The sequence below is a fragment of the Polyodon spathula genome, chromosome 17, assembly GCF_017654505.1.
Source record: "Polyodon spathula isolate WHYD16114869_AA chromosome 17, ASM1765450v1, whole genome shotgun sequence".
Taxonomy (NCBI): Eukaryota; Metazoa; Chordata; class Actinopteri; order Acipenseriformes; family Polyodontidae; genus Polyodon; species Polyodon spathula.
Window position 1 is genome coordinate 14,071,319 of NC_054550.1, and position 25,746 is coordinate 14,097,064.

The 25,746-nt window shown below is 36.5% G+C and overlaps 1 protein-coding gene across 2 annotated transcripts in view; it reads left to right on the top strand.

Annotated features, from left to right (window-relative positions):
• Positions 1 to 25,746, top strand: part of LOC121330057 (leucine-rich repeat-containing protein 4C-like) — a 674,313-nt gene that overhangs the window by 231,526 nt on the left and 417,041 nt on the right. For both annotated transcript variants that reach the window (XM_041276311.1, XM_041276312.1), the window contains exon 2: positions 2,296 to 2,376. The gene's annotated coding sequence lies outside the window, so the exon portion shown is untranslated. The remainder of the gene's footprint in view (positions 1 to 2,295; positions 2,377 to 25,746) is intronic.

Genomic DNA, 25,746 nt, shown 5'->3' on the forward strand with positions numbered 1-25,746 from the left:
GGATGTCCTGTTTAACTGACATTACATGTAGTAATATTCTCCCGAAATTACCAGCTGTGAGATGACAGGGAACTGCTGTTACTCATCTTTGTTGGCTGCCTTTTAAGAGCTGTGTGTACTCAGACCCAGTTCAGCATTAACCCTGTAGGACACATTCATATGCATTAAATAAAGCTATAAGGCAGCTATTTATGTTATTACAAGACCATCCCTGGTTTTCATCCTTTATAACACAAACAACTAGACTTTTCAAGATGTTCCTTTTCATATTCTTGGTACATTTTATCACCTACATGGCAGCGGTATTTAGAGCTAATTATAGATAATACAATAATTTCAGAAATCATACACATTTTTGCACTTCTATTAGCAACATAGGTCTCAATGTACAGTCCTTAAAGGATTACAATGCAATCTGCTCTTATAGTTATTTCCTAAGCATATATGGATGTACCTGTTTCTCTGTCAAAGTTACTGTAAGTAATAATCCCTGATTACAGGGCATTACCCCTGATAGTTGAATGGAATGTAAGTGCCAGAGCCAAGGCAATGTCCTCTAATCTGGGGTTTAAACAACTGCCAACATCTTCCCCTAAATATAGTGGCTTTATTACAGCGCTGGTACCTATGGGAGTACAGGATAGAGAGAAGAGAAGCCAGACTCTTTTCCCAATCTTTAGTGAAGATCACTAATTGGGGGATGGAATGGGCACCCTAATTTCGGATTCGATTATCATATAGGCATTTTTCAACAATAATCGATGCATTGACTGTTTTTTTTTTGTTTTTAAATAAATAACTTTTTTTTTTAACAGAGGATTCAATAACTAAAAACAGTTTTGCATAACAGTTAAATAAAAAGGCACAACTTAAACTCAAATTAGAACACTTCCAAATATGTAAAAAAAAATATAGAAAGGACTTGAGTTTTTAACAACTGAAAAGAATATGCATGCGTTCGCATCAGGTGTCCCTGTACATTGTAATACTGCAATAATAAAAAATACTATATTTTAACATAAAGTAACTTCTATCTGAACTGTGGTTGTTCATTACTGTTAACTTTTTATGTCCAAAAGCAAAGCAAAATATTTTAATTAAGCTCACAAATCCTCAGTAATTTAACTATCGTACTAAATTCCGATTTTTATATAATATTGTCATATAATCCAAACAGAACATGCTCTGAAACAAAATAAGTTAATCAGCAGATTTAATAGATGTAAAACCAAAAATAAAAACCTATTTCCTTAATTTTTTAATCAAGAAAACATTAATACAAAAGGCGTATTTCAGATTTGGCTTGTCCAATATGAATGTAGAGGCCTAAAGTGTGTATCCTAGCAACGTGCTAATGTACCATATTAGCACTAAAATGCTAATGAAATAATGTACTATGGCCTATGGACCTATGGGCAAACATAGTGCTGGGTAGGATCCAGTTATTTTAGTGGAAGTGAGGAGCGCTGTTACTGCTGGTAGTGGCACCAGAGCAGAGCTCTATATGCGTGCTGATGTAGAGGTCACTAGTCTACAAAAACCAAAACACTTCTTCCATGAGATGTCTCTTGAACCTGCAAGCTGGGACTCCTTTTAAGTTTTTAAAATGGTGCAGAATCATCCCTGAATACAGATTCCTTGTTACAACCCTGTGCGGAATCATCCCTGAATACAGATTTCCTGTAACAGCCGAGTGCAGAATCATCCCTGAATACAGATTTCCCTGTTGCAGCCTCTTTGTTACCTTTCAATTACTGCATTCCTACAGTATTAGTGCAAGAGACATTTTTGATGCTACTCAATCTGTTGGTATAAATATTTGTCACAACTGTGAGGGAGAAAGTCTTAATCGCTTACAATTATATTTTGTGACTTGAAATATTTTTGTATAAAAAATCTTGGAGTTCAAAATGTACATCAAGGGTGCACAGTGTGTGCAACTCAGTAGCTAGTACTTGCAAGCCCAGCGCAACCCAATGAAGAAGTTATTCAGTGTGATCTTTATCAAGCAACACCTACTTTATACCACATGTGTCAGCTTCATACAAACAATTACTGCAAGTTTTTTCCCTAACACCCCTTAAGAAAGTTTCCCATACTAAAACAACAGCAATGTGCAATAAAGCACAGTGAAAGCATGGATTTATTGTAAAGCATGAGACAACCATGGGAAAAGCATGGGAAAGCTGCAAAGTTACTGTGCAGTTTTACTGTTGTAAACTTTGTAAGGGACACTGTAATATTAGAATATTATTATTCTCTAAATAACACATTTGTTTATTTGTGTTTCACCAGGATATTTTGAAATCTAAGACTGCTCGTTGGATACAAAGTGGATTTAGTTTCTTCATGGTGTAACTGCCACCCCACGTGTATGTGAGTACATGTATGGCATACTTTATACCCACTACATGTGTATTTGAATATATCATTGTTTTGTGTTTATTTGACCATGATACCTGTTCCTAACTCTCATCAGCTATTACCTGTATTGCTATTATAAATATGTGTATTGTTTATTACAGTTCCCGTATTCCTGGGGCTGTATCTGAGCAAGACTGTATTGAGGCTTGTATAAAGATGACTCTGCAGGGTGCACTTGTGGGTGTGCACAGGAAATTTATTCACCCATCAAACAGAGACCTTGTCAGAGATTTTCCATTGCAAACCTTTAACAAAATCGCTGTTTCAGTGGCGAATAATTTAGTGGTTCACACACCAAAAGTATTCCTTTTTTAAAAACAACGACAGAAGACGCATTCAGTTGATTATTTTACCGTGTGAGCTTTTCAGTGTGCTCTTGTGGGTTGCTTTTTATTGATCTGAGCTGTTTCTTAATGGTTCGTGTCAGTGCTTTCCTATTGACTGGTATCTTTACCTTCTCCCACCACAAGCAGTTTCATTCTTGATCACAGACTTTTGTTTTTTACATTTAACAAACTGCTCCTGTCCTTGTGATTTGTGGGGAGTGTGTAGTCCAACAACATTTATACGATCATGTGTATGAACTGCAAAAACTACTCCAATATGCGCAAGGTTTTCACTGCACTTGTCATGTATAGGATTTGCTTACCTTACAGCCAATCTGGTTTGATTTGTCCTGCCTGTCAGTTACATCTGTTTGGATTTGTTTTTTTTCTGCTCCATGTTGGATATCTGTTGACCAATGTTTTTTTTTTTTATTATTAGTTGCTGTGGTTTAATTCAAATGCCCTTTTTGTAGACCAGCCAGGCAGATGGAATTCTACATGAAGGAATTTGTGGTGAAAATGACTTATAGTTTGTTTACATTTCTTAGAGGTAGTTTCATCTTTAACTGAATAAGCATCATCCTTCCTAATTCATCTTCTGTGAAATAAATAATACTACCCAAACCCCAGGTTCTACTAAACCTGTGAAGTCAGAAGGAAATTTGTTGAGTTATGTCAGAGGGCAATAGTTCTATGATATGTGCTGTAAGTTTTCTAGTTGTCTTAATTCCTTCATAGAATTCCTTCATGCGATTTCTAATAACACAGTTTGGTTTATTCTGAATGCTATTTACTCTGTACATTGTTGTATCTAAAATAAGGCCATTGGATGGGTAATCCTGGAACACATAAGAATATTTCATTTTCTGTGCCTAAATGATACAGCTGTGAATTACCTATGTACGCACACACACACACACACACACACATATATATATATATATATATATATATATATATATATATATAGAATATATATATACTATATATATATATGTGTAATCCAACACATTAAGAAACTTTATTTTGAAGCTAATGTAAGTTTGGGTTATTGTAGTTAGATTCCACACTACTGTGTTTCACTAATGAAATGTGTTTTATTTTTATTTTTCATACCCATTTTTTACCCATGTGTATTGCCCTATTGAATTAGTGTATTTTTTTGCTGCTGTTTTGCCAGGACCCTCATCTACAAAGCAAGTCATGAGACTCATGTTAAATGTATTGCTGATCCACCTTGGCAGAGCAGGCTTCCAAATAGTTCAGTGGTCAGAGTAACTGGATAGAAGACCTGGCTGCACTGTTTGCCTGCACCCTATATTTTGTGAATGAGGAAGAAAGAAATATAACCATTACAACACAAATCTGTTGAAGATCCCTTTAATTTGATAGATTTAATTTAATTTAATCAGATACATAAGCTGTGGTTATTACAGTCCTGGTGAGCTTCAAGCCATGTTTTTAAATAGGTTCTACAGACAAACCTACCCTATAGAAGCGTTGCCACCGCATCAGATAAAAAGTACATTTATAACCCCAGTGTACAATTGTCCTGAAGTTTCTCTCTTTCCTATGTGAAAATGTACAGCAAAACCCATAGGATTATTCAGGTAAGAGATAAGAGATTAGGAAATATGTTAGCTAGGGATAAACACTTGAATAGATTTCTCTGTGATCTGCATTAATAATGTGTGTTTCTGTCCATGACAGACAAGAAGTCTTTCTACCTTTGAAACAATTCCCTCATCTTTCATAATCACAAGGAAAGGCAGCAAGGAAGAATAATACATGATAAAGGTTCAAGCTCAGAATGAAACTCCAGTAGGCTGCAGCAATGGGCTGGATACTCTGGCAGAGATGAATGGGCTGAATCTCACGGGGCTGGGGGGAGCTGCTGCAGAGACAAATAGTGATCCACACTGTTGTATAAAGGGAAGGGCATTGCTAGTGTAGCCCTTAGCGGTCCATTTATTCAGCGTTTGTCAGGCGCGTCAGGTCCAATTTATTTTCACAAGTGCTGTTTACTACACGTGCTGTTTAATTTTTTTTTTTTTCAGAGGAAAACAGGTTTAAAAGGCGCTGCATTGCAAAGGACACTCAGTACTGCATTTCCAGCCAAGCCCCACCCCTTGTTTGCTGAATTTTTCACATACCTCTTTATAATCGTGCATACTGATAAATCCTCTCCTGATCACTCGTTTTATCACCAAACTCTTCAATTCATTATTTTATTACTGTAACATCTCAAAAAGCTCTGCATATGTCTGTGATATTCTTTGAGCACTGGATGCGGAAGCAGCTACCGTCTTTGTTTGTGTCCGTGTTATCTCTATGATGCAGGGGCTATATGTATTGTACAGATACAACCTTTTTTCGGCTTCATTTGGCTCCTATTGGTCTCACTTGGCCATTGAAAGGTTTTCTCGTCTTTTTCCAGAGAAAAAATGACTAGAGACCTGAGTTTGATGTCTTTTTGATAATGTCGGACAGGATCCGACATCGGACTGGAAAGAGAAAATTGTACTGTCAAACCTGGTCCAACATAGGACCACAAAGGGTTAAAAGTAAAGCCCAATTATGGAATATCCTATAATGGTTTTATATTTAGTGATTATACACTTAAATGTGACACATTTCCATGTTTCCCATAGGCTATATAAACCCCTGTATCCAAATCTAATTAGAAAGTGAAACTACATTTTAGCTAGCTATAGTACTTCATTTTGAAGTCTATTTTTTACTGCAGTGCTGTCAGTTTACAAACAATGTTTGCATAAAAAAATGCCACAAATAAGCAACTAGATACAATATAATCAAGGCAGTTACTTTTACTTTAGTACCAATACCACACCAAGAAAACAAAAACAACAAGTTTTAACATATGCTATTATAAAAGTATATAATCGCCTATAGATAATGAAATATTTAAAAGTACTGTACTATGCCTTCCTAGAATAAAACGTCTTGCTGTGTGTATCTTATCTTAGCATTTTGTAGTTTTTCATTACTAAAAAAAAAAAAAAAACAATTGGCAGTCATTTTTAGAGTAAGACTGCTTCAGACAGCACCTACCAAATAGCACTGTTTCTCTTTCTGAGAGGTTTTGTTTTATAAGCGGTGTTCAGCCTAGTATTATCTATGTTAGCTAAAACAATTCAAAACAGACATTCAGGTAAGTAGGACTGTGATCAGGTGGACTTGAGTGGCGTGTGTGGTGATGTCACGGATCAGAAAGCAGTGCAGTAACAAAAAGGTATACAGGGTTGAAACTGCCGTAGTAGCACATTTATTAAATTCTACAAAAATAAAGACTTAAACAAAACACAAAATAAATTGGCACACCTGGCCAAAACAAAATAACACAAAAAATTCTAATACTTTTTATCAAACTAGTACCTTGTTTCGCTGGCTGGTAGCATTCACTCTTATCTTTATTTCTCCCGTCACAACTCTCCCCTGAGTTCAGAAAGCTGCTAGTTTTTATACAGATGACCATCTCCAGGGTTAATTCATTAATTATTGCTAATTGGGAGATGGTCACCTTTATAAAAAACAGTCACTGTCTGCACATGGTTTTGAAATAAATAAACAACACAAACACACAGCTTTTCGCCGTCATCTCAAACAACAAACAATCATGTCGGGCGGCTTTCATCCATCCGCACACAAGCAAAATCTATTTATACAACAATAACAACAACAACACATGAATACATACATAAATAATAAAATACAAGGGGTGGGCACCACATCACACTCGCCCCCACCCCACCCCTTGTGTGTGCAGCACACATAGCCCTACGGCCACCTACGCCCTAAGTCCACATTCTGGGTTGGGAGTGGAGACATCCTCTTCCTTCCCAGTGGCAACTCAGGCCGTGGCATACAGGCAACCTCGGCCAGTAGCATGCAGGCAGCATCCCTCGGTGGAGGCGTGCGGATGTTCCCAGGTGAAGACGAGCAGGCGACCTCAGGCGACGCAGTTCTGGCAACCCCAGGAAAAGCACAGCTGGGGACCCCAGACGAAGAAGTTGTGACGACCCCAGGTGAAGCAGAGCCGACGACCCCAGGAGAAGCAGAGCTGGTGATCCCAGGCGAAGCAGAGCTGTGTAGAAGCACATCCCTGGGAGGCAGTGGCTGCAGTGGACCCCCGGGAGGCGAGGGCCCCAGACCCCCTAGCAGCAGCGGCTCCAGACCCCCAGGTAAACACAGCTCCAGACTCTCCTGCAAATAAAAAGGGAGAGACAGTGGCCACTCCGGACTGTCCAAAAGCAATATCTCCCGACCCTTGGGAGGTGACGGCAGCAGCAGTCACTCAGGAGTCGACAGCGGCAGTGGACCCTCGGGAGGCGACAGCAGCAGCAGCTCCACTTCTCCCTCGTACTTTGTAACTGGTGGCTCCCCAGGTGATGCGGAGCAGCAGGCAACCCCAGGCAATGCAAAGATATAAACCCCCTGCTGGGGAGGAAACTGCAAATAAATGTATTTTGTAGTTATTCAAGTAAAGATAAAAACAGTCTAAAAAATATAATATATTTTTTAGATAATATAATACTCATGGTGAAACTGTCCAAGCAAGAGTATTACAGTTTGACATATTTTTACATTTTTATCCACCTTGTTTTTATGTGGTGCTTTCCATTGTTGTTCGATGACCAGAGATGTATCATCAGTACCAGTACCTTTGTACTGTATATGAAAATGAATTAATACAAAATGAAACTTTGTTTTCTAAGAACACACATATAAAAGATACATTACAATTCTGACATGAAAATGTATTTCAACATGCATTGCCTTTAATGGTGTTTATATATATATATATATATATATATATATATATATATATATATATATATATATATATATATATATTCAACGTCAAGCAATCTAAAAAAAAAAAATAAGAAAAGCAACAATCTTCCCAAGCATTCTTCTGTATTTATAAGTTATTGAGGCCATATATACACAGTGCAGCCGGCTAATGGATCTTGTTGGTATTTTACTGGCTTTATTCATGTGACAAGACTGATAATGCATTGTTGCACAATGCACATTGTTTGAAATACATTGCTCTCTACACTTCAGAGGATTATAATTTAGACCACACGATTTATCTTGTTGTTCTAGGATTTATTGGGTGCCATTCCACTGAGAAATGTAAATAGTCCTGACTCATTTATAAAAAAAATATGTTACAGAAGATACATCTTTGGAAAAGATGTAAAGGCGTCGCCAAAAAACTAAAAAAAAAAAAGAAACACATAACCTGTGAACAACGTAATTTTGGATTTTGTAAGGGGATGCCATTCGGCATCCTGAAATTAAATCAGGTTCGGCTTTTTACACTGGTAATCCTAAAAAAAAAAAAAAAAACTCCAGCATGGAATTAAACCACACCTTCTGTAAATATATCCTTCCCTTCCAATACCTACCCTTACATCTTTGTTTTTATTGTATTTATTGTTTTGTATTGTATATTTTGAATTGTGTACATGTATTGTTTTGTTTTAATAAAGTGCATTTTTTTAAAAATCTTTGTTATTGATAAATGTATATATATATATATATATATATATATATATTAGTATTACTGTATGGTATGCAATGAATGCTGTATGATATCTACATTACATTCATAATGTCTTTATATTTGATTAATCAGATCTGGTGTAAAACATAATAATTAAAACAAATCAGATAACGGTAAGAGCAAGTTCTCACACAGAGTTTCATATAATAATCTACAAGTAAAAAGTATAACCTGTGGTATGACGTTTTATCTTTTCTGAAATACGATGACTGATCAGTGGGGACTATCTGAATTATTAGTACAGTATCAACTTGGATTACAGATGTTCATATAAATAATATAACTGCACTTTAGGACGGTATGTATAGGAAGCCAATCGTTTTGTGCATTTCTCAAATTATACATACACCTTAAAACACCACCTTCCACTAAAAAACGTGTACACTTGTACATACTTGAAAAAAAAAAATAGGATTGGTGTCAATTTTTACAATTCTGTCGCGCGGCAGCTAGAACTGACCAATGAGGAACAGCTTCCTTTGCGGACCTTCAGTAAACAGTGGTTGAAGAGAAGATCATTCTTGCAGTATCAAAATACCTTTAGTGGTACAATAAAGTTCACAAAAATTATATAGACATGGTAACATCTGGAAGTCCATTTCCAGGGAACTGGAGCTGGTGTGTATGATAATACGTTTGCCTTTACTGAAATAAGTATTTTGAAAAGCTATTATGTATTCTACAATTTTATTAGATGCAGAACACAACTATCATACATGTGATTGTTTCTAGCTGATGATACAATCAGAGGACAGTCGTCTAAGTCATTGTGCGTGCCTGATGCCACTGGTGTGAAAAGCAGTGTCACGATAAAAATACAATTTTATTGCAGGACAAATTGCATCTGTGACCTTTAGGTTGTATGACAATTACACAGACATTAAATGTAACCTCAGCTTTTGCACTTCTTTTGTTTAACCATTGTTCAAGTTTACAGCACACTTGTTATAAAACCAATCGCTGGCAATGATACTTAGGTCTTCCTTTGTTTTATGTTTGGCAAAACAATCTATGAGGGCGTTAATATCTGGTAAAGGACCTTGCATGTTCTCTTTCAAACTATGTTTGATCACTGTTCCAAATAAATACACCTGAAATATGTAAATACAGTATTCGTGAATTAATTTTTTTCCTGCCTGTTGAAAGAAAATCTCTTGTACACGCCTTCTAAATGTTGTCTGTCAATGTAAAATATTCTGCTTCTTTGCTGTCCTATCTATTTAAATTAGAAAAGCAAATAAAGTTAAAACAAAAAAAGCGAGAAAAGTGTTTGCTGTCCGCAGCAATACAGTAACCACATAGCAACTAGTCTCCGGTTTGAATGACCAGTTGAAGAAATCAAACAACTGCATGCAGTCTGATTGCTTTAGCAACTTTATTGCAGCATGTTATCAGAGTAACAATACAAGCACAGTACTCTATCTAACAAAGTCAGGAAGGAGGCTTTGAATAAACTGCATGAACACACACTATGAGCAATTTACTGAACAAACAGCACGATCAGCATTAAAACATAGACAACAAAATATTTTTAATTAGTAAAACTTTTTAAAAATGTATTTTACTAATAAATGTTAAAACCTAACGGTGACTTATATACTAAAACTTGCACAAATACACAAACTTGCACTCAAATCCTAAGTAAAATGTCAGCTATATTTTTATTCTTTCCATGTTTCACAAATTGTTCACAAACCAGGTTTAATTTTCTGTACAAGGTAACTGAACTGAAGAACAGCTCCATGTAAGTAGAAGATTGTTCTGTTTTTTTTTTTACTATTGAGGTATAATTTGGCAACTGGAAATACCCACGAAGCATCCACCACTGGGATAATGAAGCCTGAGTGAAGGCTACCAGACCACATTTCTCTTGGAATAAGGAGGAAAACGTTTGTATTCATTAGCAACAAAAACTAGTGCTGCAATAAATCATGAAAAAAACAAAACAGAAAAACTTTAAATGTTAAAACTTTTTTTAATGTATCCATTTTCTAATAGCAATAGGACCCTCATAAGAGGGCTTTACCATCTGGTAAGGCCCTTTGGCTCATGACATTCAAACACCTGAGTAGATGGTGTACTAATCATTATGTAGATCAATTCAAAGACCTGAGTAGATGGTGTACTAATCATTATGTAGATCAATTCAAAGACCTGAGTAGATGGTGTACTAATCATTATGTAGATCAAGTCAAACACCTGAGTAGATGTTGTAATATCATTGTGTAGAACAATTCATAGACCTAAGTAGATAGTGTACTAATCATTATGTAATTCAGTACAAATGAAAGGCTCTTGAACTCTGCAGCAGCTCCACAGAATTGTTGTGATGTATGTTAATATAACAGTTAAAAGTTTAATTATGCTGTGTAACCACACTATATTTTTTATTTTTATAATTTCATGTACAGTATATGACTGATTGATTGATGAAGTTGGAGGGGAAGAAATATACCGTATATAATTCACAGGATGGAAGCCAGGGCTGCGTAAGGGTTACGTAGAGGCTTGGCCTCTGGTGCATAGCAGTTGAGGCATGGCTTCAGGGATGAAAGTGCTTCGGAACATGTAGGGGAGAGATCCTGAAGAGGAGAGAAAAGAACGGGCCTGGCTCCCACCCCACTCTTCTTGAAGGGTTTGAGGCCAAACGTGTTGGTCTACTGGGCCCCTGAAATGACAGAAACTCTGACTCTCAAGAGCTGTTAATAGGAATTGCCCTGCAGCTGGGTACTGGAGAGCTGTTAATAGGTGTTCCTGCGGCTGGGTGCTCGAGAGCTGTTAATTGGCTTTGCCCCGCAGCCGGATTTCCCTCAGAAGATGGAACAGTTTCATAACCTTGAAAAAGAGAATAGAGCCTGAAAACACTGAAGACTGTTAGTTGTGGGACTCGAGCACTAAAGTAAGAAGGCCATGTCCACAGGAGGATAGAGAAAGAGCCTTCTCGTCTAGAGGCAAGATATAGCACGTGAGCTGTGAAAGAATAGTTTGGACAGCGGACCCCTCTGACCATTCAAAGAAACTACATATTACCGACTTTCGGCCGGGGAAATGAAACTCACTACCCAGCCAGAAGAAGGACCACCGCCTCCACGTAGAACCCGCACCTGGGAAGACAAACAAAGACCACGTGCCAACGTGTAACATAAAACAAAGAAGAGACAAACACAAACAGAAAGACTGGTTATGGGGAAAAGCAATGTGTAGGCCATCAGCTCGGCGGAGAAGAAAACACCCCTCTATTCGGGGGAAACCTCTTGTAGTCCTGGCGGAGAGGGCGCCCCTCACCCCAAGCATGCTAGCGATAGACTGTTGTGCTGCTGTAATATCAGAAGGCAAAGATAGGATGTATGAATTAACTGCTGAGGAGGACCAGTGACCCATAGACTTAGTTAAGTTTTGATTAATGTTTGCATGAGCTGCTGAGGAGGCTGCACCACATCTAAATGAATGAGTGGTGTAAAAATTGAGGAGGGAGACCAGCTTTGGAAATGAGATTGGAGAGATGGGTAGCGAACCAATGCTTGGTGATGATATTTCTGGAGCAGAAACTGGATAATGATGGTTCTGTGAGTTTTGCACTTCTTAGAAATCCAAAGAAAGCTGACAGGTACAAAGCTTCCATTATCAGGTCGTCTAATGGATTGAAACATCCTGAGCGCAAAATTGAAATTCATTGGGAAAGGACGTCTATAGATATGGGTAGTCTGGATGAAGGTAGCATAGTACAGTAGCATAGTAAGACCTGAAGAGGGATGGGAGTTGTTGGTGGAGCCAGACTGCGAAACATGTAGATCTTCAATTATTTGATGGGGTAATTGAGGGGAAAGAGCATGGCTGTGAATAGCTGCTGCAGACTGAGGAGCTAAAGCAAGGTTGAATTCTGGAATATTGATGGTTGAAATTGAAATTGAATCAGGGGTTGGCTGGGTTGCTATGACGGGTGGGGTAGACTGCAATGCTTAAGGAGGATGGAGGGCGGGTGCAGAAGAAGCTGATGTTACTGCTTAAGCAAATCAGCCATCTATGTGTCCAGACAGGTGTTACTTTGGAAAATGGTGATCTTGGCTGATGAAATTATGAGAAACTGATATCCAAACTATTAAAGATGAGCTGCTGGAACTTCATTCATTCAAAGATTTGGATTTCACATCTTGTGAAAACACATATTTGACCCGCCTGGCAGCATGCCAGTGTGAAAGGGACAATAGAATAGAGTGAATCTTAAGGTAAACCAGATAGTGTGCAGAATGGCTCAGTGGTCAGAGGCTTGACAATTGGATGATGCACACCCAGGGTAAAGCATGTGCTGCAGCAAATGTAGTTAGTGGCTCAGTAGAAGACACTAACTACATCTTTATATTTCTCTCTCAGAAAGAGCTCGACCAGTCTCAGCTTCGTGGCCCACAAACTTTGCTTTTGTGACCTGGACAGTGATATTTCAAAATATCACTGTCCTGGTCACAAAAGCAAAGTTTGTGGGGAATAATATCCATTTTCTATACTTTTGAGGCATAAGGAATTAGGAAATAACACTACCCAGGAACAAAAAAAAAAAAAATTGTTATACAGTGTTATTCTACTACTGATGGCTTCTGGTAATGTGCAGCTTTATCTTGGGTCAGATGTTGTATTACAGAATTTGCTTGTAGACATGGACTAGGATTTCCACACATAAATGCAAGGAGCCTTATTTCCAAAATGGACAGTAACTACTTGGGCATTAACAGCTGACCTTGCTGTAATAGTTATACAGTATCTGAAACATACTGTAAGGCTACTTGAACAAGAGCCTGGGGTCATTTAAGGAAGCAGTCAGAGGACTGAAGCGAAAGCAGAACAGTTTTTTTTTTTTTATTCATTTTGGCTGGATGAAACTAAAAGCCTTGAGCCATAGGTTTTTAATCATGTTCTTAGAATAAACAAGAGGTCATCATTCCCCGTTTAAAGGGAACAAGTAACTCACACAGACAGGCAGGGCCAGAACCATGAATAGCCTTGTAAGTGAGGAGTAGCTTATTTAAATAAATGTGCTGAAGTCAATGTAGTGACCTTAAAACTGTAAATAGTCTTGCTGCAGGATTGTATTAGCTGGTACCTATTCAATGAAGCATCAAGGAGACCAGCAAACAAGGAATTGCAATAATCAGCCATTGGGGTTGTAAAAGCATGAATCAGTCTCATCGTCAGCCTGGGACAGCATAGACCTCAACTCAACTATATTTCACAGGTGCCAAAAATAAATCTTAATAATTGAATGTAAAAAGATCGAAAAGAGCTCACAGATTCCTGACATTTGACGCAGGAACCAAAAGACTGCCATCGAAAAGACTAGCAAGGGAGGGGGCCGTGCCACAGTGAAGCCATGGACTGAAAAGTAAAACCTCAGGTCTGCATGAATTTAATTTAAGATAATTGTGAAAGATCCTGGTCTGTACCCAGGGTTAGAAACGTACACAATTGTGGTGGTACTAGACTAGTACCTTTTGAAACTTGCTAGTTCTGATGTAAACTTGCTAGTCATGATGTAAATTTATTAGTCCTGATGTGAAGTACCTGAGTTGGAATCAACAACAGCTTCTGGGATACCTAAAATACTAAGCTTACATTTTATTTTCCTAAAAAACTGAACACTTATAAATTTAGATTGTATTGTATTAAAAAAAAAAAAACAGATACAAGAAGCATTAATGCTAATTCCCAGGTACATTGATTGGGTCTTTGCATCTGCCTTCCATGCATTATGAACCCTAATAAAGTCTAACAGCAACACTGTTAACAACATACTTCACTTAGCATATCACTCCCTCAGTAATGGAACTATCTGTACAACCGTCCCAGATAACCGACAAATATTTAGCAGTTGCCATTCTGGTTAACTGGGTTGGATGCTGGGCCCTCGCAATAGTGTGCATACACTCCTGTGTCTGTTTAGAATTTCTATAGGTTTTCCCTACATTTAATCCTTTTGTTTTATCCAGGTCACACATCAATTCAAAATCAGAATACGGTCGTGCTGCTTTGCAAGGGTGTGAGCTGTTCTAAAAGCACTTTAGCTTTAGAATCACAGAGGTGTTTATGGTGTTTAGTAATTGCTACACTTTTGAAGTGCCTTGTTTGTCAGTCTTTGCCTTCACCAGTTTCACACAATTATAATGATTACTTCATTTTTTTATTCTCTTTAAAATCGACAAAGGTAGATGACCCAGACACAAATGTGCAGCTCTGGCTTTTGTTATATTGGACACAAACCTTGCAGTACATCTTATTTTCTGAAGGTGTAGACTTACTGCAGCCAGTCAAATTATGAAAGCCAGGTTACTTGGGGCACACCGCAGGACCCCTCTGTACAGCTGGAGAAGAAAGAAACCATAGGACAAGCATTCTAAATTATCTTCATATGGTAGACTTATTGTAGATGCTTGGTCATTTTTTTCAACAATCTTTTTCGTTTTGTTGTTGATAAACTTGACCCTTTGAAAAATCTTAGAATTAAAACAGTGGTCCTCAAATTAATTTGGGCACGGGCATAAATTGATCTTACTTGGCTGTTTGTGGGTACGATGACTATTTCACAGGTTCTTATCTTAAACACTGCCTTCTCGAGACATACACAGAGTGCGTGTCTAATTATTATATATATATATATATATATATATATATATATATATATATATATATATATAGATAGATAGATAGATAGATAGATAGATAGATAGATAGATAAAGAGTTTTAGCGGGAGTTATTCTTGGCTCACTCTGATAAAGCCAAGTCTCAGGCAGTAATTGTGAGTGCTGCACTTATTCTTTAAATAATTTACATAAAATATGCAATGCAAACATTTTTTAAATTGTACGTTTACATAGATAACCGTGAAATAAACTAAAATAAAAAAGAGGATAGACAGCGTCTCGCTTTGTTTCAACTTTACATATTTGTAAACACTACTCTGTTTTAAAGATCGCTCATCTCTAGTACAATTATTCAGAGAAAGTGGATTAGTATCTAAATACACTACGGTTTTTCCCTTGTCTGGTGAAATAAAAAAAAAATGGAGATAGAAAATTAAATTCTACATACTAAAATGTATTATTTTTCTCAATAACATTCTGCGAAATTCAGTGCTTACCCAGCATATTAACACCCACAAATACTCACGAATGATTGGACAGCTGTCCGATCTTTCTCTTTCCCATTGGCTACTGACTCGCCTTCAATTTTCATGCAGAATACCATGAACGGCCTCTGCTTGCTTATGATTGAACAGCTGCATAAAACTTGGCAGATATTTGACTCTCCTATTGGTTAAACTTACTGTCAGTACCTGTAACTGAAACAAACACAGTTTATGTCCCACCTAGCTAACTTATGATTGGGCTACCACAGAGACAATTCCGATATTCAATTGGTTGATCATATCACAGAAGCCCTTTGGATAAAAGAAAAAAAGATGTCGAGTATGTACAAGCACAGCATAAACGAGCAGCACTGTCAGACTGAATGCTGTGGCGCTTTTGTTGGAAAACGTGTTCATAGCTTTCTTTATTTTCCCGTGCTACAACCCACCAGAAATGTGTTCACGACCCATAATTTAAGAACAGCTGCCGCGGGCACGATGGCCTGGCTTTGCGGGCATGAATTTGCCAGCGGGCACCACTTTGAGGACCACTGAATTAAAGGTAGTGATAGATTATGGTTTACATATAAATTAGATGATTTTATCCAAATAAATAAATTACGGGCTCAGGCACATGCAAATGTCTCTTTAATTAGATTAGATTGACTATTTCCTTAAATTAATCACTGAAAACTTGAAAAATCCTTCTAAGTTTGGGAAAACTATAAAAAATGCTAATTGGAAATAATCAGCTTTTTCAAAACAAATTCAGTTTGAAGAAAATATAAGTACTGATTTAATTTTTTTAAATCAGTACTTAGGCAGGATTTGCATTTAATAAACAAATGTAAATCTAGCTCTTTAAATTATCCTTTATAATGCAATAATTCCATTTCATTAGATGCAGTTTGTACTCCACAATTTAATTTTAGAGTTATCCTTGCTTAATAAAAGGTGCTGTTGATATTATAGTTAAACCATTCTTGTTTATATCTAATACATCCATTTTGACAAAAGAAATGCCTCAAATATGGAAATCTGAATTTGATACACCATTACTGGAGATGATTCTGATTTGAGTACATACAGACCTATTTCCAAATGTGTCTGTTTTGGTTAAGGTCCAAGTTAATGTACAGTTAAATCACTATTTCAATTCTAATAACACACTTTGTGAAATGCAGTCTGGTTTTAGATTTAATCGTGTCACAGTGACAGCAATCTTAAAGGTTATGGATGATACAGTATTAGCCTGTCCTTGGTATGTGTGTCTGTGTTCATTGTTTTTTATAAAAGTTCTGACACAATGGATCCAGGGTTTCTGACCCAAAGACTTGTGGAAATTAGTATAGGTGAGAAAACATTAGGTGGTTTAATAATAATTTTATAAAACTTAACCCAGCCCCCCCCATAAATAAATAAATAAACAAAACACCCACAGACATAGAAATACAATTGTCTACAGTTAACAAGCAGCTTTCCAACCAATTCCATCTTTCCAAGGGGAGATAGAGAGGGTTGCCCTCTGTTTCCTTTACTCGTTGCTTTGTCAATGACCTCACTGGCGGTTCTGATTAGATCACACCCAGGAATCACTAGGATTCAGATAATGGGGTGCACCCTGCTTTGCTAGATCTTTTGGGTGTGGTTGGTAGGTTTTGCTCTGTTCCTGGCTTTAAAGTGAATTGGACCAAAACAGAAAAACTGCTTTGATATTAACTTTTTCTTACACTCCGAAAAAAAGAAACCCATGGTGTTTACAAAAAATACATCTCAATTTTCTATAAAAAAAATTCTGAAAGGTTCCTGAATTGAACCAAAAAATAATTAAAGATACTTGGCAGTATGGCAGTACAGTTAGTTAGTTAATCAATTTGTACTTTATTAAATACATCAGTATATTATTTATGGAGTATCTACGACTACTTAAGAATGTTGGATCCTTTGATCTACTACTACTTAAGAACGTTGGATCCTTTGTACCATTCTCCATTGAGATTTCTAACCATTCGGGTTATTCTTTCATGATTTTGATGTAGATGTGATGTGATGGTCTGACTTTATTTTTGCGAACATTGACACACTGGTTCCCGCAGGCTGGAGCATCACAAAAGAGCGAGGCAATCCACAAATAAGCGGAGGGCGGACGCGAACCCGGGACCTCTTCAACTAAAGCATAGCCCCGATACCACTATACAAAAGAGCCGGCTCCTTTGCAAGGAGGATATATCGGGCTTATGTCTTTGTATGTGATTGCGTCACCTACCAGCCCTGCTGCTGCCTTCCACCGATACCGTTGTACAAAAGAGCTGGCTCTTATACTGCACTGAAACTCAATAAAGTACATTGGATAATGATACAGTACAAATGATACAAATGCTTTGTTGTTCATGCTAACAACTTGTGGTACTTTGTGGTACTTAGTAGGACCGAGCAAAAATGCTGCCATCAACTACTCCTATATATATATATATATATAGCCTCCAATCTCTTATTTATTATATATTAATTATAGTCCAACCTAAAAATATAAAAAAAATGCTTTTGTTTGTTACGACGTCTAACAGGTTGTCCTCCCATATCCTTTGAAAGCTGTTAGGACAGGTCTGGGCTTGTTTTCATTGTTTAGCAAGGGGTTGTCTTTCAAAACCTGATAAAAGGAGTAACACACTCTCTAACCTCTTTAAAAAAAGAACAAAAATGCTGCAAGATCAAGACAAAACTGTCCAGACAGGGCATTAAAAGAAGTCTGATCTTCCTGATCTTCCTAACACCTACATCAAATGGTTAGCCTCTTACCTCCCCATAGTCCACATATAAAAATTATTATTATTATAGCAGTTTCCCTGTTTTTAAAGAAATACATTTTAATGCTTTCAGACAAAACAATACTAATTATTAATTGTCCAAGTTCTGTTTCTTGGTGCAGATCCCTGTGTCAAGAAAATCTGCAGACGAACAGGATATATACGAAATTAGGAACCAACTCGAGTAATGCAAGAAAAGGAAGCTTTACTGTCTCTGCGGCCCTCATATGCAATTTATATAATAATAATAATAATAATAATAATAATAATAATAATAATAATAATAAAGCAGATAGAATGACAGTAGTAAAGGTATGACACCTAGTGTCAAAATGTTTTTTATGACCCCCTTTTAATAGATTTATGACCCATAAGTTGATTTATGACCTCTAAACACCTCCCATATCCAGTGACGTGTTTTATCCCTCCCATATCCGGTGATGTGTTTTATCCCCCCCCATATCCTTTGAAAGCTGTTAGGACAGGTCTGGGCTTGTTTTCATTGTTTAGCAAGGGGTTGTCTTTCAAAACCTGATAAAAGGAGTAACACACTCTCTAACTTCTTAAAAAAAGAGTTACAAAGTTACAAAGCCATGTCTTCTGAAAGCTTTAGATATTTTCAGACAACGCCGTTCTTGAGGTTGATGATGTATTGATGGAGTGACCCGTTAATAAGGAGGGGGATGCTGCAGGAATGGACGTCATGAAAGATGTTATAAAAGCTTTTGAAAATATGAGTCTTGACTCATTGTTGGAGCCTGAGGATGTCCCGTCGGATCTTTCGATCAAATCTTAAAGATTACAAAGGAACTCCTAGCCTCTCTACTAGAAGTGATCATAAATCGGGATTTGAGGAAAAATTGTGAAGTCTGTGCGGTGGATTATCCTAGTCAGTGAAGACATAGCTGTCTTTTTGAAGCTGATACTAGATATTTCAACAGCTGTTTTGAAGTAATACTAGAAAAAAATCACATTCCGTGGTTAAAGATTCTGGTGTCTAAAGCTCTTACATGTTTCAATATTCATCTGTCTTTGAACAAGATCAAGAAACTGGTAGAGGACATTTTATAAGAACTAAGGCTGGAGCCCTACATAAGACAGAAACTACAGCAAACACAAGAAGATCTGGATGACGAGACCAAAGACGTTGTCAAGAAAATAACTCAGTCCTACTATCATCGAAGTTTTACTTATCCAAGAGCGCCTTTAGCGTATTACGGGGCTAGTGACTTTGAATATGGGGAATATCCTGACTCCAGCTAAAATACGCAATGCAATGGAAGGACTGCTTTTCGAGTTGATAGCCGAAAAAAAAAAAATTGTTTTGTATACCTATGTATCTGAAGTATGTCTTTACCAGATTGACTGTAGTTTACAGCCTGATATACCACAAATTGTACAAGACACTGTATCATGTTTAATGGACGAACAAACCATTTTATGTATGAACTTTATAAAACTTGTAACGAGTTCTGTGTTGATTGATAAACTGTGTATAAAAACATTTTGAACAGAATACACATTGCATTTGTTATATTTTTTCTGAGGGAATGGCTCGTAATCACATGAAAAAAAATAATATTAAGATCCTTTTAGTCCTGGGAGTTTTGGGGGACCTCAAGCCCTTCAAAGGGCCCTGGGTAATGATGGTTTGAAGGTGGAAGGGCCCCTGTTAACATCGTGGTTATAAGAACAAGATGCATATACCTTGCACAAACCCTCCAGAATCAACTTTAAAAGAAATAGAGTTTATGCTTCTGATATTGATTACCAGTGGCAAACTGATTTAGTGGATATGTCTAGTTTGTCAAAAGAAAATGGGTGTTACACATTTATGTTAATATGTGTTGATATTTTGTCCAAATTCTCCTGGGTACTACCGTTGAAAAATAAAATGTCTAAGGCTGTAACAAATGCTTTCAAGAAGATCTTGAGTCGAGGACTGGTCCCTAAAATCGCAAACTGATAAAGGGAAAGAATTTTTAAACAGAGAATTTCAAAACTTGCTAAAACAAATACAAAATACATCATTTTACAATGGGTAGTGAATTAAAAGCCTCTATTGTCGAAAGGTTTAATAGGACTTAAAACAAAAATGTGGAAATATTTTACAGCCTTCAACACCCATAAATATATAGATAAGCTACAAGAAATGGTTCAGGCTTATAATACCATCACAGTTATAAAATACCCCCCTCATTCTATGGAGGTTCCTATCAAAACTCCTAAATTTAGGTTTATTGTAGAGGATAATGTCAGAGTTTCAAAGCTAAGAGCACCCATTATAAAGGGTTATGAACAGACTTTCACAGGCGAAATTCTTGCTATTGCAAAATGTTTGCTAAGAGACCCCCCAGTGTATAAACTGAAGGACTATGATGGCGAAGAAATAACAGGTACCTTTTACAAACCCGAACTGCAGAAGATAATTGCAAAGACTGATAGAATGTTTAGGGTTGAGAAGATTATGGCGTCGAAAAAAGAAAACGGTAAAAAGTATCATTTATAAAATGACTCGGTTGGCCGAAGAAATTTAACAGCTGGGTTGATGCTCAACAAGTGGTAGATATTAAGAGTTAGAATTGTTTAAAGAGAAAAAAAAACAAAAAAAATGTATTCAAGATGGACCAAAACTCTTTTTATGTGACTCTCCCTAGCAACTCTTCGAGGGATGTATTCCCTAAAAACACTATATCTGATTGTACTATCAAGGTTTCTAACCCCTGAATTTACCGAGAAAATGGGAGATGGCCTTAGCGGAGATTCAATACCCCCATACTTGGGATAACATAGGACCCTCAGACAACACATTTTATATTCAGAACTTGACTTCTCAAGTTATGCATCATTTGGCCATACCCACTGGCTATTATGAGAGGGTTAATGACTTAATAGGGTCTGTGAACACTGTTTTGAGGGTCCAGAAAGTTGATATAGAATTAATATACAATAATGTTGAAAGAAAAGTATATATAAGTGCTAACAAATGCTTGATTCATGCTGACAGACAACTCGGAAAGATCTTGGGTTTTTACTACCCTGAAATACAAGGGCCCCATAAGAAGGCTCTCTACCTCGCAGACATCAGAGCTTGCTGAAAACACCTTTTGAGGATTTAAAATGAATACCTTACAACTGACATCCCTAATGGCTAACAATCATTTTACTGGGAAGTTTTTTTTACGGGGTTTTAGCCAGTGACCAACTCCCTAAAGGAAAAAAAAAAAAAAAAAAAAAAAAAAAAAAACCCTGCAATGTTTATTGTTAACACAGACTCTCAAAATCAACCTGGCAAACATTGGCTGGATATTTATTTAAAAGAAGATGGAACTGGAGAGTTCTAGACTTTTTAGGTTAGACAATTGTTAGTATGTATATATGTTTTCATTTTCTGTTATCATTATACAATTCTATGCTGTTATACAATAAAAACATATTTTTGCATTTTGAAGGATCTCTGTTTTCAATACATTAAAACTTTTTTTCTAACATAACATTTTTTAAATGAAAGCCACTAAACAAAGTGTTCAGTTTAGTTATTTTCATTTAAAGTTAAGCTATAATGAACATGTTAAATATACTAGCCTTATTTAACTGTGCCATGCTTGGACTAAGCCTGATCTCTCTTTTTCAAAAAATTCACCTGCACAAGTGGGTTTCAGACATCCTGTTTATTTGCAAAGGCTAGTGTTTTAATTAATATGAAAACTCTACTATAAGCGCTTTTCCAAATTCACCGCATGAAGTCATTTTTTGGCTCACAAACATCATCCCAATTAAAACCGTTACCTGTCTGATAAGAAATGATACTGAAGACAGCTTTTCTAATTTAAATGAAATTCTCACTTCGGCTGCCAAGTTTTCATTAATTTCTATCATATAATGAAGAGAATTAATTTTGCTCATTACAGAAAGGCCTTGGATTCAAAATTGCTGACAACATGTAAATCTCGCTTCGACTGCCAAAAAAGAACTTTCCAGGTCTAGCACTGCTCTGCAGCAAGCAGGTAAAGACGGGTCTATCAATTTAATTATTTTTAGTAAGTCTACCATGTACTAAAATTATTAAATGCAGTTTACACTTTATTGTCTTATATTCAAACCTAACAGTTATTCTGTTTTGTATTTTAGTAAAACCTTTACATAAACTAAACATGTACATTCTTTAGTTTACTGTAATGTCTAAAATACTTTTTGTTTAGTTGGAAACAGAAACTGAACTAATTCTTGAATTGATTAAATTCAATGAACATTATCTCAAATGTGTCTTAAACAATATGTTTACAATATTGTCAATGCCATGCATCTGTTATAATATATTTTTCATATGTTCTTTCAACAGTTTAACTTTAAATGTCTTTATAACATGTATTTCCAATTCATGTGCGTCAATATAGCAACCTCGCCTAGTCATTGTAATTTTATTTTACTCCATTGATCTGTTACTGTTACTGTTAAGTCATTTAAGCTTTCAGTTGAAGGTTCAGTTATTTTCATCTATTGTTAACATATGTTTGTAAAAATGTTTGTTTTAATATAAACTCCATTAACTCTGTTATCTGAAAGGTATTTTGTTTGTTAATATTAATGAGGTCACTTATTGTACATGGGATATTGGCTTTTAAATTGCTGATCATCAAAAAATCCCAGCTTCATTGGTCAAAACCAACGAGTCATCCCCAACACTGCTTTTACTGTGATATACAATTAATAAAGTTATTAAATTAAGTTTCTTATTTATTTAAATAATGTATTAAATAAAAATAATGTTTCTTACTATAAATTGAACCTAGTTTGATTGCTTCTGTCATATTAACTCTTTTCCATACAGTCGCTGGATCAGAATGTTTTGAGGCTGTGAGTCACATTAAAAAAAGATGCTTTTGCCTGATAAGGGAGATTTGGAACTTTCAAAAGGTCAGCCTGACCTTTTGATACCAGGAGCTCTCTTTTTCAGACCTTACACAAACATATTCAAAGGGATACAAAATACAGACTCCTATAACATTACTATTAGCAATGTATTTCATTCTATAGCATCCAATTCATATCTAATAAGTCAGCTTGTTCACAGCAAGATTCAAGTTCTCCTCCTGGCTCAGCTCAAAGTGGCTCTGCGAACACCACAACAGGCCTGTGCATCCAACGTTTTACATCACAGGTGTGGACGACCAGAGTCTTTACTTGATACCTGCAAAAACTTAAATCTTGTTAGCTGGGCTCCCAACTTTACATTCTCATTCCCATTGTCAGTGGGCAAACACATTTCAGCTGAATCTGGGTCCATCAAAGAACCGCATACCCTTGCAACCGAGGCTTTTCATGCAAAACAATCTAATGAGTAAAGCACAAAAGGGACGTGCCAGAACCGTGTGTGACAGATCGAAGGGTACGCCCACTGACCTTCAGTTCACCTGAGCTGTTGTGGCATGGGAACTGGCCGTTTCCAAGAATTCATCACCATCATTAATAGTGTATTATTTTATTATTGCATAAAGGATTTAAGTCATAAAATGAGAACATTTTAAAATAAGTATTAGTATTACTTTATTCACCGCGTAATGGTATGTTTTAAATGTACTATTATAAAAATAATAATTATTAAACAGTTTAATATTGTACTGTATACTTAGGAATAAGTAAGTCTACAGCATGTGCATGTATTGTTTTGGGATATGCTTTTAACTTTGTAGGTTCTATTTTCCATTGTGCTATAATGATATGCTGTGATTTAATTTAGTAAGGTAAAAAAAAAAAATGATATCGCAATATCAGGTGCCTTTACTGGTATATACAACTTAAATGAAGGGCCATTTTCAACATCAATTATTCCTCTTTACTGTGATTACATGTAATATATATATAGATATATATATAATATATATATTATATATTAGATATATTATTATATATATATAATATATATATATTATCATGGTCGCCTGTCATCCTGTACATGAGACACCACCTGGAACCCTAGGGCAGTTTTGTACCCCAATCTTCTCTGTTTATTTTACAGCATAAGAACATTCCTCATTGCTCCCACATAACCAGTAAAAACAAAAACTAAACAGCTTTGTGTCATTAAAACATAACTCTGCTACATCTCACCAAACACAATGAAAAAATAGAAAAAAAGTTAGCTAAGATGCTTAAGATATTTATTTATATTTAAACTACAGTTATACTAAATATAATCCAGTCAGTTTATTTTAATTTAGTGTGAAGTGATTACTAATTGCTGGGTGGAAACTATTAGCGACACAGAATACAAGTTTCATTGTCTCAATTAGCGGAGACAAGTGACTGCAGCTGGATAACCCACTTGTTGTCTTGGTTTTGTTACAACAAGGTTTTTTATAGTTTTCAGAACATTTAAGGTAGGTAAACATATATTTTTTCTATCATTTCTAGATGTGTAATTATCATTTGCCACACAACATGCAAGCTTGTGCAATGTCATAATAACTGGTGACATAAATCTAATAACATATATATATATATTTTTTAATGGATTTACTATGCCTATTTGTGCGTGCCAAAAACAATACAAAATTGATAAAGATGGTGGATTTGCATAGGGCACTCCAGGGTACCACGTTCCGTTTCATATTGCCTTTTTTAAATAGATAGTGGAATCCCTTGCTAGAGTGACATGTTGGGAAATGTGTTGCTTTGGTTTATGAAGATTTTTGCACTTAACAGATATCACCAATAGGGCTGCCAACAGAATCAGTGTAAATCAGCCCTGTGTGGACCCAGCCCAGGATCAATGTAAATCAGCCCTGTGTGGACTCAGCCCAGGATCAGTGTAAATCAGCTCTGTGTGGACCCAGCCCAGGATCAGTGTAAATCAGCCCTGTGTGGACCCAGCCCAGGATCAGTGTCAGCCCTGTGTGGACCCAGCCCAGGATCAGTGTAAATCAGCCCTGTGTGGACCCAGCCCAGGATCAGTGTAAATCAGCTCTGTGTGGACCCAGCCCAGGATCAGTGTAAATCAGCCCTGTGTGGACCCAGCCCAGGATCAGTGTAAATCAGCTCTGTGTGGACCCAGCCCAGGATCAGTGTAAATCAGCCCTGTGTGAACCCAGCCCAGGATCAGTGTCTTGTTTTCTTTGCTACAGAACCAAAAGCACAAACAAGAAAAGTGTGTGTGCCAGTATGCCCAGACAAAAAAGCCATATTGGCACACATAATGTTTTTATAAAAGAAAAGCGACTCATTATTCATTTGTGTCTTTAAGCTGTGCAAAAGCTAAATTCAATGCCATTGAGTATTAATTTCACTTGCATAGCCTTAACCAAATTAACTTAATAATGCATTCGTAACAGTGATCTTGGAGACTGAATTTAAAAGTGAAAGAGGCGGCATACAATATGTACATTAAATCTTTAAAAGGTAATTGGATATATAAGGAGACCTGGATACAGGAAACTTTTTTACGTGAAAATACTCAAGAGCAAATTCCAGAGCACTCAGAA